Genomic DNA, 13250 nt, shown 5'->3' on the forward strand with positions numbered 1-13250 from the left:
GCGATAACTTAGCACCACCAATCCCTGAATTAGAGTGTTTCCTATACGTGAGACGCCGAATATACGAATATCAACAAAAGTACGGTATTCCCGATATCTCCTTTCCTCCTAAATCAGAAGAAAAACCAAACATGGCTGAAGAAGGACCACAAAATCGTCCTCTTAAATTCTACGCTACCCCTTCTCAACAAGAACCTCACAACAGCATTGCTGCCCCCGCTATCAATCGAAACGATTTCGAGCTAAAACCCTCACTCTTATCAGCCGTCCAACAACATCAATTTGTTGGAAATCCAACAGACGATCCTAATGAACACCTGACCAAGATTGTGCAGTACACAGATACTGTAAAAGCGAATGGTGTATCTCAAGATGCGATAAGACTGCGCCTTTTTCCCTTCTCACTAAGAGACAGAGCTTGGGCTTGGTTGCAATCCTTGCCCTCCAACTCCGTTACAACATGGGAGGAACTGAAGAACGTCTTCTTATCCCGATACTTTCTGCCGAGCAAAACTGCTATGCTGAGAGCTCAAATCAACAGATTCAGGCAAAAATATGTGGAATCTCTCTACGAAGCGTGGGAGAGATACAAGGACATGATGAGGATATGTCCACATCACGGTCTAGAAGACTGGGTGATCATTCACACATTTTATAATGAGCTTCTGTATAACACAAGACTTACAATAGATGCTGCCGCGGGCGGTGCACTTATGGATAAGCCATACACCGAAGTCTATCAACTCATTGAAAACATGGCCCAAAACCATTGCCAATGGGGAGGTGAACGAACTCTAGTGGAAAAGTCCCAGACGAAGGGTGGAATGTACGAAATCAGTAGCCTTGACCATGTTCATGCAAAGGTAGATGCCCTTGTCCAAAAATTAGATAACTTGACCATACCACCCGCAACCACCGTGGTTGCTGTAACTCCAAACTGTGAGCTATGTGGAAACCCTGGACACACTGCACAAGAATGTCAAATATTAGCAGGAGTCCCAACCGATCAAGTGAACTACACACAAGGAAATCCCTATTCAAATACCTACAACCCAGGTTGGAAAAACCACCCTAATTTCTCGTATAAGAATAACAATGCCCTGTATGCACCTGGCCAAGCACCAGCTGTTCCGCCTGGATATCAAAAGCCAGCGAATAATGCTTCTAACATGCCTAGGAAGTCAACTCTCTCGAGTTGATGATGGAAAGCTTCATAGCTACCCAAGCTCAAACAAACAAGGACTTCTGGAACCAAAACATACATACTAGCGAGCAACTTAAATAACTAGCGAATAAAGTAGACGCCTTAGCCACCCACAATAAAATGCTTGAAACACAGATTTCACAAGTGGCTCAACATCAAGCATCTCCAGCCGCTCCAGCTGGAACATTACCAGGACAGCCGCAACCTAATCCAAAGGGACATGCAAATGCCGTTATACTGAGGAGTGGAAAAGAAGTAGACGGACCCGTAGATCCAAGACTCCAAAACCCTGCCATGTACCAAAAACCAGATAAAACCTCAACTGAGCAGGTGAATAAACCAAAGGAAACAAAAGATAATACCCAGGAGGCCGAAGAGAAAGAGAAACCACATGTGCCTCCACCTCCTTATAAACCACCCATTCCGTATCCTAAAAGACTCAAAAGTTATAAAACTGCGAATCAATTTAGGAAATTTGTTGAACTTCTGAAGCAATTAAACATTACGATACCCTTTACAGAAGCCATCACACAAATGCCCTCCTATGCCAAATTTCTTAAGGAAATCCTATCCAATAAGAAAAAGATTGAGGATGACGAAACAATTACACTTACTGCCGAGTGTAGCGCCATAATCCAGAATAACATGCCTCCCAAACAAAAAGACCCAGGTAGTTTCTCCATACCCTGTGTCATCGGAAAATTCGTCATAGACAAAGCTCTATGCGATCTAGGAGCCAGCATTAGCGTAATGCCCTTAACCATTTATAGAAAGCTCGGTATGGGAGAATTAAGACCGACAAAGATGTCTGTTCAATTAGCTGACCTCTCAATCAAATATCCTGTCGGTATACTAGAGAATGTCCCAGTTCGTGTAGGACAATTTTACATTCCTACCGATTTCATAATCATGGACATTAAAGAAGATGCCAATACACCTATCATTCTAGGAAGGCCATTCTTGGCTACAGCCGGAGCCATAATAGACGTAAAGAGAGGTAAGCTGACATTCGAAGTTGGAGAGGAAAAGGTTGAATTCATCTTAACCAAATTCTTACAAGCGCCAGCTATAGCCGACACCTGCTATCTGCTTGATGTCATAGACGAATGCGTGAGAGAGATGGAGATGGAAGAAACCACTTACTCTGAAATAATGAAAATCCAAATCCCTCCAATCTTTGAAGATAATAATTGGCATGAACCATAGCGAAACGAAAGTCTAAGCGAATGCTTAGCACTTACACCCAACCACATGCCATGCCCAAAGAAACCCGACTTGGAACTAAAAACACTACCCAAGAACGTAAGATACGAATTCCTAGACACTGAACTAAAAAGACCAGTAATAGTCAACGCTGACTTAGGACAGATGGAAACTGAGAAATTACTAGATGTCCTAAGAAAATATCCATCAGCGTTATGATATAACATCGCCGATCTAAAAGGAATAAGTCCTTCGATCTGTATTCATCGTATTATGCTGGAGGAAGACTGTAAAACCTCTAGAGAGCACTAGAGAAGGATCAACCTAGTCCTAAGTACCGTAGTCAAGGATGAAGTAAAGAAACTTCTAGACGCTGGAATCATATACCCGATCTCCGATAGTCAATGGGTTATCCCCGTTCATGTAGTACCTAAGAAAGGAGGTGTTACAATTGTTAAGAACGAGAAGGGCGAATCCATAGCACAAAGAGTTGTGACCGGAAGTAGAATGTGTATTGACTATAGAAAACTAAATAAAGCCACTCGTAAAGATCATTTCCCTCTACCTTTCATTGATCAAATGCTTGAACGACTGGCTAAGCATTCTCACTTCTGCTATCTAGACGGTTATTCAGGATTCTTTCAAATCCCAATCCATCCTGACGACCAAGAAAAGACTACCTTCACATGCCCTTATGGTACATTCGCCTACCGACGAATGCCATTTGGCCTATGTAACGCTCCCGCAACATTTCAAAGATGCATGATGGTAATCTTCACAGATTTTATAGACGACATCATGGAAGTCTTTATGGACGATTTTTCTGTTTGCGGGCAGAGTTTTGAAGGATGTCTATCTAACCTCGAAATGGTACTCGAAAGATGCGTGAAAGTAAACCTCGTTTTAAACTGGGAGAAATTCCATTTTATGGTTCAATAAGGAATTGTATTAGGTCACGTGGTATCTGACAGAGGAATTGAAGTGGACAAAGCTAAAATCAAAATTATAGAGAACCTTCAACCTCCGAAAACCGTTCGAGAAATAAGAAGCTTTCTAGGACACGCCGGTTTCTACCGACGTTTTATTAAAGATTTCTCAAAAATAACCAAGCCACTTATAGGATTATTAATGAAAGACGCTGACTTCATATTTGATGAAAAATGCTTAACAGCGTTCAACCAACTGAAAACATCTTTAATCACCGCATCCATAATGCAACCACCTGACTGGAGATTACCATATGAAATCATGTGCGATGCGAGTGATTACGCAGTGGGCGCAGTACTAGGACAAAGGAAGGATAAGAAGCTTCATGCTATTTACTATGCGAGTATAACGCTTGATCCTTCCCAAATGAACTACGCCACCATTGAAAAGGAACTTCTAGCTGTCGTGTTCGCTTTGGACAAATTCCGTTCCTACCTGGTGGGGGCGAAAATTATCATCTATACCGACCACGCCGCTATTAGATATTTTTTAAGTAAGAAGGATACCAAACCAAGACTTTTAAGATGGATCCTGCTCTTACAAGAATTTGATTTAGAAATAAAAGATAAGAAAGGTACTGAAAACGTAGTAGCAGACCACTTATCTCGTATCGAGGGGAACAAGCCCGAACAAATCCCAATTAATGACGATTTCCCTTACGAACGATTCATAGCCCAAATGGAAAGTGATATGTATGAACTGACATTAAACGATACAAAAATAGAAGAATTCGTGGAAGAAGTACACGTGAATGCAACTCTGCCATGGTACGCTGACTTTGTCAACTACCTAGCCGTCGGAGTACTTCCACCGGACCTATCTTATCAACAAAAGAAGAAGTTCTTTCATGACCTAAAACAATATTACTGGAATGAACCTCCTCTTTTCAAAAGAGGTACTGACGGTATTTTCCGTCAATGTGTTCCTGAGGATGAAATCGATGATATAATCTCTAATTGCCATTCCGCCCCCAATGGAGGGCATCCAAGTACCTCAAAGACCTACATTAAGATCCTGCAATCCGACCTATTTTGGCCTACTCTATGGAAAGACGTCCATTGCGCGGTTATAAAATGCAACCGGTGCCAACGCACTGGCAACATCTCAAGACGCGATGAATTGCCACAAACAGGAATCTTAGAAGTCGAAGTCTTTGACGTATGGGGGATTGACTTCATGGGACCATTCCCAGCTTCTTTTGGTAATAAATACATACTCGTTTCTGTCGAATACGTCTCAAAATGGATCGAGGTTGTAGCCTTTCCAACAAATGACACACGAGTAGTGATCAAGTTATTCAAAAACATTATCTTTCCCAGATTCGGTGTGTTGAAACTAGTAGTTAGTGACGGTGTCTCCCACTTCATATCGAATATATTTGGAAAACTCCTTCTGAAGTACGGATTCCGACACCGCGTAGCAACACCGTATCATCCACAAACTAGCGGGCAAGTCGAAGTCTCGAATCGAGAAATAAAACAAATTCTTGAGAAGACCGTAGGAATATCCAGAAAAGACTAGTCATCCAAACTAAACGAAGCTTTGTGGGCCTACAGGACGACTTACAAAACCCCGATAGGAACCACACCCTTCAAACTAGTTTATGGTAAATCATGCCACCTCCCTGTAGAACTGGAACACAAAGCGTATTGGGCAATTAAAACCCTTAACAAAAACTACACTTCCGCATGCGAGAAACGGATTCTGGACATCCACGAATTAGAAGAGCTCAGATTGGACGCTTACGAGAACGCCAGGATCTACAAAGAATGAACCAAAAGATGGCATGACAAACGCATTTCTAGGAAGGAGTTTAAAGTCGGCGACATAGTGCTGCTATTTAATTCAAGACCTAAACTTTTTCCAGGAAAACTCAAATCTCAGTGGTCTGGTCCTTTCGAGATCACCAAGGTTCTCACTAGTGGCGCGATAGAAATAAAAGGTAGAAATAGTGACCCTTTTGTAGTAAATTGACAGTGCTTAAAGCATTATCATAATATAGAAAACATAGACTATTCGAACAGTCTCAGACTTATAGAGCTTCCCGCTCAACCCCAAACCTAGTACAACGCGACACTACTGTCGAACTTGCGACATTAAACAAAGTGCTTAGTGGGAGACAACCCACCCTGTTTTCTTTTTGTTATTCTTCTTACACTCTATTCTTTCCTTCTTTAATTTTCTTCTTTATTTTTGTTTGCACCCTTCTTCTTGATTCTTTGTAGTCACTCTTGTTGTTTCTAGTAACTAACTTAGACATATTGGATACTGACAAACAGGAAAATTACTAATTAGTTAGTTAATTACTTTCATCATGCGACAACCAGAGACAGCTTTCAGAGGCAGAGTTCAATGCAGGCGGTATGATTATCTAGCCCAGAAGGATATGGCATTAACCATATATTATGATGGACCGACCATGGATAAATTAGGCATCCAAGATAGCATCCTATATATGTTTAACCAGCTTGGGTGGGAGAACGCAACCATTAAGAGACGGTTTGTCACGTACCGTGAACTAACCTTAGAATTCCTGAGTTCCCTTGTATACATCCCTGAGCATGGTTACAGACTTAAGAAAGGGTTGATATCTTTTAGGCTATTTAGTATGGACTTCACCTACACCCATCGAGACCTTGCTGACCTCCTAGGATTCCCTATTGGCCCTTTCGTTTTTACTACCCGCCAGGAGGACCTTATCGATGACATTGACCTCGATGACTTCTGGGGTAGCATATTCGGAGAATCCAACCCTAACCCGAATGAGATGCACTCAAAAAAGATCCATAACCCTGCTATCCGATATTTTCATAAAATACTAGCCCACACCTTATTTGGTAAGGAAGAGAATAACACCTTAGTGTCCCGCGATGAACTCTTCATCCTGCTATGTGTCGATCAAGGTCGACACGTCAATATAGTGACATTCATGATGGAAAGATTTATCCATCTTGCTAAGAATAACCGTACCCCAATAATCATAGGTGGCCTAGTAACCATGATAGCAGATGCCATAGGACTTGTACGCCCACTTTATGAGCTTGTACCTTTTGGAAACATCCGTCCAATGGATATCGAATTTTGCTTTAACCGCAGAATCATAGGAAACATTGGGACTGTAAGACCCCAATTTTGTCCCTAAGATCCCTCATGGCATCATATCATATCATTGCATAGCCTCAAGGATCATTGAACACCTTGCTTCCTTCCCTGTGGGTGGGTCATCTTTTTGAGAGTGGTTCTTGATCACCAAGCATGTTTGCATTTGTATATCATTGTTTTTCTTCTAATCACTAACCAAAAAGTACAAAAATATGTCATCTAACCTTTGTCTTGCAGATGAAGCATTAACATGTCAAGGCAATCAAAAGCATTCATTGAGCAATAGATGGTGGTTATTCTTGAGATTTGGACCCCATAATCATTCACAAGAGTTCATATGAGTTATGGTGTCATTTTGAAGCAAAATCCCAAGTGGTAGAGGCTTGAATCTCATCAGAACATTTTCAAGACATCTGAAGACCTAGAAAGTCAACTGCAAAGTCAACTGTGGATTTGGAGGTGGGAAGTGATTAGAAATACTTCATTCATGTTCAAACAAGTCTCATTTGACATTTCAAACACTCACATTGAAGAATTTGAAGTCAGGTCAAGAATTTCCAAAAATAGCAAGTGACCCATAATTTGAACTTTCCAAAAATGGAAAGATTTTGGACCAACTTCAACTCAATCTTACATCATCAAAAAAGCTTCAAATGAAATTTTGTTGAATATGAAAGTTGTAGATCTTTCTCTCCCATTTCCAAAATGTCCAAGATCATGAATTTCTAATGTGTGGTTATTTTTGCTATATTCTCCTCATGACTTGTAGTTTCTTAACACCTCAATACATGGCTTGAATTCCGTTTGCATTATCATGTGTTCATTCATGTAGTTTTTAAGAGAAATTTCATAAAACCATTTTGGATGATTATATGCATACAAAACCAATCCATAAGCTTGCATGGGCCTTGTTTAAGAGGTTTTGGATCAGCATTGTGCACTGTTCACGCATGCATGAAGTGCATGAGGTGAAAAACCATTTTTGTACATACACCTCATAAGTTGCTAATCTTATTTGCATTAGGCTTAAACAGGTTTTAAACATGATTAGCATGGCATATATAAGGTTAAACATAACTGCATTTGCCATTTAACTACATTTTCAGATCTGAATCTCAAAATTCTCCAAATTTTTCTCTCAAAATATTTTTCAATTTCTTCACACAAAAGCCATTTCTCTTGATTGATTCATGATGAGGAAGCATTTCTGAGCAAGTTTGAATGTGGAATTGGAGCAATTGGTGCCATATTGAACCATACTCGAAGCTTGAAGGGTCCATGGATTTTGCAAATTGAGCTGGATTCGTGTATGCTGGAGCTTTAAATTCATCATCAATCACTTCATTAAGCATTATAGAGAAGATTTGAGGCATTGCTGAGCTTTGTGGAGCACGATTCCAACTTCTGTTCTTCAAGAGGTCAGGATTCGATCTCAATTATTCTTGAATTCATTAGGATATTGTTGTAGATCTTGTTGTCCTGATGAATCTGAGCTTTGAATCGTGTGATTTGGTGCTATTTTGAGTTAGTTATGGATGTTTGAACATTTAACATGTTGAAATAATTTTCTTCGATCCGAGTTTGTTTTGATGTTTTTGCGTGTTTTGGTTGTTGATCTTGAATGTACATGTCATGATGATTCGAATGCTGTGCTTGTTTGTGATTTCAGGACATTTTTTTGATTTTCTGGAAATCCAGATGAAGATCATCATGATCTTCATCTTCAACCTATGAACTTCATGCATTTCCAGAACTTGCTGCGAATCTGCTTGGAATTTGCTATGAAATTTTGATTAGCTACGATTCTGGGCGCGCTAGGGTTTAAGGATTGAAACGGTGTCGTTTTGATGTTGAGCGCGCAAATTCAAATGTGGCTATGGATCGATTCCTGCCGAGTGAACTTTTTTCAAATGCCATGCTATTTTTCACTTTCCCTCCCATTTTGCCATGCTATGCTTCATTTACATTTTCAAATTTTTCCTAAACTTAGAAAAATCATAATAAATTGAAAACTCATCAAATTTGATCCCAATTTTTTGCAAAATGCTCCTTATTCTGTCTAGATTTTTATGAGCATGAGATTGCAAGTTGTGCTTGGCTGGAAAAGTATTTGTGCTGGGATGATTGATCATATGTCTAATTGTGACCTTGCCTTGCTTATCCTATCATGAAATGCTTGTTTCTTATCCAATGAACCTGAAATTTTGCATGCTAATCCTAGACACATTACTGGACATTTTGGTTTTGGTTTGGTATTTTTCCTATGCTCCATTGCTGTTTTATGCTTGTGCTAACTTGGTGTGACAATTTGGTTCATACCTTTGCTTGTCCAACTTGTGCAACTTGATTTCTATGCCAAATGATCTCTGATTCTGCTGATTTTTTGTATGTTGATCATGTTAGATGTCTTGAATGTACATGAATTTTTCCAGATTTAATTGAATCATTTCTGTTTTGATTTGAATTTTTCATTCATGTTGATCACATATGAGCTTTGAAATTGCCTTGAACTTCCCTTGATCATGAAATGCTTTTGGTAATTGATTTTGATGTGAGCCTTTTTAGGACTTGTAAACGTGTTCTTGAAGTTGCTTTGTGTTAAATTTCAGCTCCTGTTTTGAATTTTTTCTTCATCTTTGACCCTAGGCTTTGACCTAGTGGTTTGTTGCTTATATTTGAGTTTTGATTTCAGGTTAAAGCATCCAAGTTCTCTAGTTGATGATGCTTCATCTTGTGAATATTGACACTGGCTTTTGATTACTAACACTTGTGTGTTTTGTAGGTTGATGCTAACTCATTTGAGTTTGCCTTACGGCTTACACATTTTGTACATTGAGATCATCTGTTGCTTATTAACTGTTGTCTATTAGTCTGAGTATTGTACTGATCTGTTTAGTTGTTTCCACAGGTACTTAAGTTGCTTTAAGTTCATTTGAACTTTGCTTTTGCTTGGTTGCTTGACCACTTAGGTATAATCTCTAAACTTCATGTAGTCTGGAAGACCTACTGTTATTGGTAGGCACCTGTCTGAAGCCCTCCTTAAGAGGCAATGCTTGTGATTGTTTAATTTTTGTGCCAAGCAGGTAAAGTCCTCTTATGAGGCAATTGGCAGATAAAAGAGATGTGTAATCCATCTCCTGCTACTTAGTGTGTCATTCACCTTGCTCACACCATGTGTTGATGCATGGTGAATAATAACCCAAGATCTTATAGAGTCCATTTGTGGAGAAGAGTTCCAACTTTCTGAACTCCCACACTTTCCATTGATCAAAGCTCTCCCTGACCAGGGATAAGAGCTATGAGGCACACCCCTCATCTCCATTTCATCTGTTTCACCCTAACTCTCAATGTTAGGGTTAAGATCTCAAAACACCCCATTCCAGTTGGCTGTAAAGCCTAACCTTGCTTGAGCCTAATTGATTGTATATAGTGTGTGCTAATTGACTTGTTTGTTTGCTTACTTGATTCATATGTGCATATATGCTTGAGTGTGCCTTTGTGCATTTATCATCATCACTTGTATATCATTTCATAAACATTGTTCATTACTTTATAACATTTGGTTTTGTCCATGGAGGAATCAAGCATAAGTCCATTGATTGGTAGTTGTTTCCCATGATATGGTAGGAGACTAGTATAAGTCCATTGATTGGCATTTGGTATCCATGTTTGCTTTTTGTTTTAGTAGATTGGAATAAGTCCATTGATTGGCTTCCGGTATCCATTTTGTTTTAGGAGATTGGAATAAGTCCATTGATTGGCATCCGATATCCATTTTGTTTTGTGAGACTAGTATAAGTCCATTGATTGGCATCTGGTATCCATGTTTCATTTTGTTTTGTGAGACTAGTATAAGTCCATTGATTGGCATCTGGTATCCATGTTTCATTTTGTTTTAGGAGATTGGTATAAGTCCATTGATTGACATCCGATATCCATTTTTTTTTGTGAGATTGGAATAAGTCCATTGATTGGCATCCGATATCCATTTACTTTGTCCATCTATTATTTGCTTGTTGCCTTATTCCAAAGGAATCACTTGAATCATCTACATATGATCTCAAGAGGTGAACATCTAAGAAGTTTTACATCCCTTAACCCTCCCACCTTTTGTATCTTTAAACCTCCATTTGGATGTTAACCCAAAACCTGAAACTATTGTGCAAACATTTTCATTTATTTTCAAATTAGAAACCTAGGCCTTAAGCCTCTGATTTTTCAAACTTCATTTTCATAATACTTCTTTTGAATTCAATTCTAATCATATCTTGACCACTTTTTTGTGAATAATCCTAATTGGTTAATTTCACTCACTCAATTGTTTTGTGGCTTTGTCCATTCTTGATAAGTTTTCATACATTAGCCATAGGTTTGATTTATCCTAGTTGGTTGATGTTAATCTCACCTTTTGTCCTTAGTGATTGAATTGTAAGACTTCCTTGCTTATTATAGGGTTAACCCCTCACTAGCAAGTTGAAGCTTTTCTCACATGGTGGACTTGTTGTTTGTATATGTTGAGTTTTCCCCCGTGGATAACGAAAGACCTTAGGGCTTTTGTTCTAAAATCAATTCACTTACTTTTGGAAATCTTTTAGCCGAACTACGGCGTTTTGATCCTTACCTTCCATGGAAAGGTACGTAGGCAACGGGTTCATCCGTTCAAACACAAAAATAATAAACTTGTATATTCTCTTCTCATCCCTTCAATCCATGTTTGCACAATAAATATTTCATAAACAAATAACATTTCATACAACAAGTTGTGAAAAGGGCTCCCTAGGAGTACCTAGGACGTTTTGGGTGCCTAACACCTTCCCATTGCGTAATTAACCCCTTACCCAGATCTCTGATCTTTTCATTAGTTTTCTATGTGTAAAACTTCTTAGGCTTTTGTTCGCTTTTTAGCCATTCCTTTGGATAAGTAAAAGTGCGGTGGAGACTCGATTCTTTTGTATGCTTTGCTTTTGATTTAATCAATAAATCATAAAGTGACGAATACACCGCTACAGGAAAGTGGCGACTCTGCTGGGGAGTATCCTTGGTGGTTTTGCCTACTTTTCACCCTTGTTGTATGATATTGTTTATTTGTTATGTGACATATTTTTGTACAATTTGGGATTACTGTATTGATTGTAATGATTGAATTGCTTGATATACAATTGCTGTTTGCTTGGTGATCTCTATGAGATGAGTTCTATACCCGAACTCGAGTGCACCTTAGGATAGGAGAATGCCATAGTCTCGTCGACTTGTGTGGAGTATTCCTTAGCAAGTTGACTTGCGAGTCCATTCACTTGGTGGAGGTCATGTTGGATTAATAATGTCACACAAGTTATTTGTGGTTAGGCATTATTCTTTTAACATGTGCCTTAGAAGCCAAGGACCTTAGTTTACCAAGCCCATCTTGGCCTATTTTTAGGACGTAGTGCGGAGGTCGTTCAGATGTAAGATCTGATGCGATTGTTACGCGATACTACACTCATAAGAGTCTCTCTTGAGAATATTGTTGGAATACGAGTATTCGTTCCTCCGATAATATTCGAAAGATGGGATGATGATTATGGGAACCTCTTGTAGAACATGTTCGGCAAGTTTAAACCCTAGTACACTACCTTTGGGTGGTTCTTAACCGAGACTCCATGCTCGTGACTCTCAACAAACTCGTGATTCATGGTTGAGTCGTTCAGACATCCTTAATATCAATGGAACTTGGGTGTCGATAAGGTGAAAACCATAATCCACCAAAATGGATGATTGATATTAAGGATGATTGAGCCGGTTCATGTATCGTTAATATCAATGGAACTTGGGTGTTGATAAGGTGTAAACCATAATCCACCAAGATGGATGATTGATATTAAGGATGCTATGAGCTTTCCCATGACCTTTTTCTGGTGTGATTTGCTTGATCCTTGAGTGTGATTGTTGCATTCATACATTCATGCATTTATCTGCATTCATGTCATCAGAAAAATCAGAAAATTTTCAAGGAACTTAAAAGGGTTTATTTGCAAAATTTTCAGACATGAAAAGACCAAAAAGGCATACAAAGAAGTATAGCTTTAGACAGCCCGATATGAAAGAGTTAAGGAATCTGACATCTTATGTATTAGATCCCTTGGGTTTCAAAGCTCGGTATGGGAAGCTTTTGCCTCTGTTGACTACTCAGGTTGACGAAGGGTTGATGAGTACTTTGGCATAGTTCTATGATCCTCTGTATCACTGCTTCTCTTTTCCGGACTTTCAGTTGTTTCCTACGCTTGAGGAGTATGCTCATCTTGTGGGTATTCCTATTCTAGATCAGGTGCCGTTCAGTGGCTTGGAGAGTATTCCGACTTCTCGAGAGATCGCAGACTTGTTCCACATAGATGAATCCCTTATTGAAGCGCATATGACCACCAAAGGTGGAATTCAGGGTCTTCCTTCTGATTTCCTCGTCGCTCAAGCTACTGTTTATGGGAAGGCCATGAGTGAGGAAGCCTTTGAGGCTTTATTTGTGTTGCTCATCTATGGATTGGTATTGTTCCCCAACATCGACAAATTTGTGGATGTGAACGCCATTAGGATCTTTTCTGTTCTTAATCCCGTTCTTACTCTGTTGGGTGATACATATTTCTCTTTGCACCTGAGGAATGCAAAGGGTGGAGGAGCTATTGTGTGTTGTTTGCCTCTGTTGTATAAGTGGTTTATTTCTCACTTACCGCAGACGGTTGCTTTCAAGGAGAACAAGGGATGTCTACGGTGGTCTACGAGA

The 13250-nt window shown here is 39.4% G+C and overlaps 1 non-coding gene across 1 annotated transcript; it reads right to left on the minus strand.

The window, feature by feature from the left end:
• Window positions 1-518: 518 nt before the first annotated feature.
• On the minus strand, window positions 519-625 carry LOC127098877 (small nucleolar RNA R71). The gene has a single exon (XR_007793561.1). It is a non-coding gene; the product is annotated as a small nucleolar RNA R71 (small nucleolar RNA).
• Between the last annotated feature and the right edge of the window lie 12625 nt (window positions 626-13250).

Source organism: Lathyrus oleraceus, chromosome 6 (genome assembly GCF_024323335.1).
Source record: "Lathyrus oleraceus cultivar Zhongwan6 chromosome 6, CAAS_Psat_ZW6_1.0, whole genome shotgun sequence".
In the NCBI taxonomy this organism is placed as follows: Eukaryota; Viridiplantae; Streptophyta; class Magnoliopsida; order Fabales; family Fabaceae; genus Lathyrus; species Lathyrus oleraceus.